Source organism: Lathamus discolor, chromosome 14 (genome assembly GCF_037157495.1).
Source record: "Lathamus discolor isolate bLatDis1 chromosome 14, bLatDis1.hap1, whole genome shotgun sequence".
NCBI classification, from domain to species: Eukaryota; Metazoa; Chordata; class Aves; order Psittaciformes; family Psittacidae; genus Lathamus; species Lathamus discolor.
In genome coordinates this window covers 3,133,403-3,137,082 of record NC_088897.1, presented here as the reverse complement: position 1 = coordinate 3,137,082, position 3,680 = coordinate 3,133,403, and the positions used below count along the sequence as shown (strand labels likewise).

Sequence of the window (3,680 nt, the reverse complement as noted above, 5' to 3'; positions counted from 1 at the left end):
CAATAGTCCTTGATCAAACCCAGGTGGTGTTGATCCTTCCCAACCCTCGAATGCTCGTTACGAGGAAGTGAACTTTCAGAACCTCTCCATGTGAAAACCTTGGGCTTGCTTTTCCTTGGCAGCAAAGCGGGCACTGCTCAGGGCCCTCCCACGGGCTGCTGGGCCGGGGGGGGGGGGGGGGGGGGGGGGTAGCTACTTTCACTTTTGCTGTGTAGAAGTTTGCCTCCTTCTGACCATGACAGCGGTTTTGATTTGATGATCTTCTCCCTCCTCACCCCCTTTGAGCAGTCACACTGCCAGGGAATGCGGGAAAGCTGGGACAGCAAAGAGAAGCAAAACACCCTCCGGTCCTTTCAAAGGGAAAGAAAAATACCACGAACAAAATGAAGCCACCCACAGGCAAGACCAGCACACGGAGCTCTACAAAATGGGGAAACTTTCCACTAAGCTTTGGGCTTAAAGGGGGGGGGGGGGGGGGAAGTGTGCTTTTAGTATTTTTTCCTACTAATTTTCGATGCCCTCTCCCACGGGAGGAGATGGGGGGTGACCGTGTCCGGGGGTGTCTGGGAGCTGATGTCTGAGGACAGGGACCCTCCTCCTGTGTCCCTGGGAGCTGGGGGGTTTTAGACACAACCCCCCCCAGGAAGGATGAGCCAGGGCTGTGGGGCTGAGGGCAGACAAGGGCCATGGCAGGGACTCTTCACTCCATGTTGTGGGGCTGCCACAGGACACAGCAGCTTTGCCAGCATGCCTTGTTGGGGGGGGGGGGGCTGTTAAGGTAGAGACCCCTATCGATGGGCTGAGATTTGTGGGCTTCTCTTGAGCTATTTCCACCCCCAGCCATGACCTCACCAGGGCTTCCCCAGGGCTGTGAGCGCGGTCTGCAGCAGCGTGCGCCGCGTGTGTGTGCTGCTGCCCGACAGCCCCCCGGCCCCCGGCCCCCGGCGCTGCGCGCGTCTTCCCCGCGTTTGATTTCCCAGGAGCACAGTAAAAGGTCCACAAGTCAACACCGGAAGAGTTTTATTGAGCAGCCACCCGCCCTGCTGCACCCAGCAGTCATTTGGCAGCACAAGGCCGCTCAGGAGCCCCTCTCCACGTCCCGTCCCTCGCCCCACGGCACGCGGCCATCACCACCCAGCTCTTCCCAGGGCTTTGCCACGTAGAGGATGAAGAGGGGGGTGGGGGGAAACCGCGAATTGGAGGCTCTGCTGCCTACCTGGCCTCCCAGCACGGTGCTCGCTCCAACCCGACAGGCCCCTCCGCTGCGCACGTGGGGCACCGCGCCATGGGGCCCCTCTTCCCATGTGGCACAGCCCATCCTCCTCTCTCGGATAACCTGCGATGGGCTCGTGGGTCGTGGCAGTGCTCTCTTCTCCGTAGCCCACAGTACACTCATCCATAAAGTAGGAAACACTACACCCTGCAGTGCTGTTTAGTAGTGCTTTCTACTTTATGGGTGACTGCACTGTCTCTCAGTCCGTGTCCGGCAGTCGCTCTCCTCCAGCGATGTGCTCACTTCCGCCCACGCGGGGCCACGTCCCACACCCCCTGTGTCCCACCGAGGGCCCCCCTCAGTGCCAGCACGGCCAGGGATGCAAATCACAGGGGACAGGGAGCCTCTGCAGCATCACCTCCTGCCAGGCATGGGCGCCATCCTCGTCCCCACGGGGGAGATACTTCCCTGTGCTCCCTTGTCTCCCTTAAAACCCCATCCCGGGCACAGGGGACACCCTCACCTTGTCCCCATGGGCAAGACTGTACCTTACACCTCACTGTCCCACCTCAAGCCCTATCCTGGGCACAAGGGACCTCCTCACCTTGTCTCCAAAGCAGAGAAGCCACCTAACACCCCATCCTGGTCACAGGGGACAGCTTTGACTTGTCCCAAAAGGAAAGACCCCACCTCAGACCCCGTTATTGTCATAGGAGTAAGTCTGCACTTACCTCCAAAGAGAGGAATCCACCTAATACTCCATTCGGGTCATAGGAGACCACTTTGACTTGTCCCCAAAGCAGGTGACTCCACCTCAGACCCCATTCTGATCACAGAGAACCCAACTGCGTTGTCCCTGCTGGTGGGGACCCTTCCAGACCTCATCCAGGGTACGGAGAGCGTGTTTGCTTTGCCCCCATGGTGAGATCTCCACCCCATACCCTTTCATAGGGGACCCCCTTGCCTTGTCCCCATGCCGGAATCCCACCCTGAACTCCATTGTTGCCTTTTAAACCACTCTGGTCTCTGAGGACCCCCTCATCCGCATCCCAAAAGTGAGATCCCATCCCAAATTCCATCACTGTCCCTCTAATCCCACCTGCATCACAAAGACTCCCCTTGCCGTGTTCCCATGAGCGGACCTAACCTAACCGACACCCTGGTCACAGAGGACTCTTTTGCCTTGTCTCCACGGTGGGCATTCTATGGAAAGCCCCATCGCCATCACCCTTGAAATGCCCTCATAGGGGATGAGGTGCCATCCCTGCCTCCTTTTCCCGAGAACACTTTGCCCCATGCCCCTGCCCCTGAAGCCACAGGAGCTCCGTGCCTTGCGGCTCCCCATGGGACTCCACCTCGCCCCATCTGCCAGCCACATGGAGACACTTTCGATGCTTCCATTGCCCTTCACGCCATGTGCTGGGGGTCAATCGGGGGTCCCTGCACCCGAAGCCACGCGGACCCTCGCCCCGCCAGCCTCACCTTTCCTGCCCCGCCAGCCTCCATGTCACCCAGTCTCGTTCCTGCTGCCACTGAAACCCCCCTGGGTGTCACTTCTGCTTCGGGTGCTTCCTGCCTCCACCCACCCACCAGCGCGGTGCCTCCTCCCCCCAGCACCCCGCTCCTGCGACGGGGGCACCCCCTTACCCGTCATCGGCCCCCAGCACCCGCTGCCACCCCTCACAGTGGGATCGGGGCCATGGCCACCGCACCCCAGGAGACCCCACGCTCCTCCTTGAGAGCCAAGTGGGCACCTTGGATGGGTCCCCCCATTACCGGGTCAGGGCACAGGTGGCCCACGCTGGGTGCCGGTGGCCCACGCCGGGTGCCGGTGGTGCGTGCTGGGTGCTGGTGGTGTATGCCAGATGCCGGTGGCCCACGCTGGGTGCTGGTGGCACATGCCAGGTGCCGGTGTGGTGATGTGCTGCGTGGGGTGATGGTGGCGGCCAGGGAGCGATGGGCTCCTGTGCGTCGTGGGGCCGCTTTTAACCCCATCCTGCCCACGTGGCCCCAACCACAGGAAGAGCCGTAGCTGCCGAGGAGATAACGGTGCATGGTCCCACCCAGCACCACCCCGCAGCCCAACCGCAGCCAGCCCGGCGAGGGGCGAGTGGTGGCTGCCGACGAGCACCGGAAGCCGTTGCAGAGCAGCCAGTTGCGCTCTCCTGGGCCTCGCTGCTGAGGGCGACAAACATGTTTGTGCAAAACACAAAGACAGAGCAAAAGGGGCTGTTTGCACAGGGCGACAGGAACCAAACCCGCCCCCTCCCAGCTGTGTGAGGGCCGGGATGGCCGTGGGGCTCCACCATCGCCCCTCGCGCCATCCTGGTGGTGGGACCTGCACAGGAGTGAGACGTTCCTGAGCACGGAGAGAGCTTATGGAGGGGTCTGCAGGATTCAGGGTGCTGCCCAGTATAGGGGCAAAGAAGGTGGGGATGCGGGTACCAATGGACTGTGAGCCCTAAAC

General features: G+C 61.4%; 1 long non-coding RNA gene across 1 annotated transcript; it reads right to left on the bottom strand.

The window, feature by feature from the left end:
* Positions 1-1,003: 1,003 nt before the first annotated feature.
* Positions 1,004-3,270, bottom strand: LOC136022061 (uncharacterized). Its single transcript, XR_010615994.1, has 2 exons — positions 2,990-3,270; positions 1,004-2,745 (listed from the first exon to the last, which is right to left on the bottom strand). It is a non-coding gene; the product is annotated as an uncharacterized LOC136022061 (long non-coding RNA).
* Between the last annotated feature and the right edge of the window lie 410 nt (positions 3,271-3,680).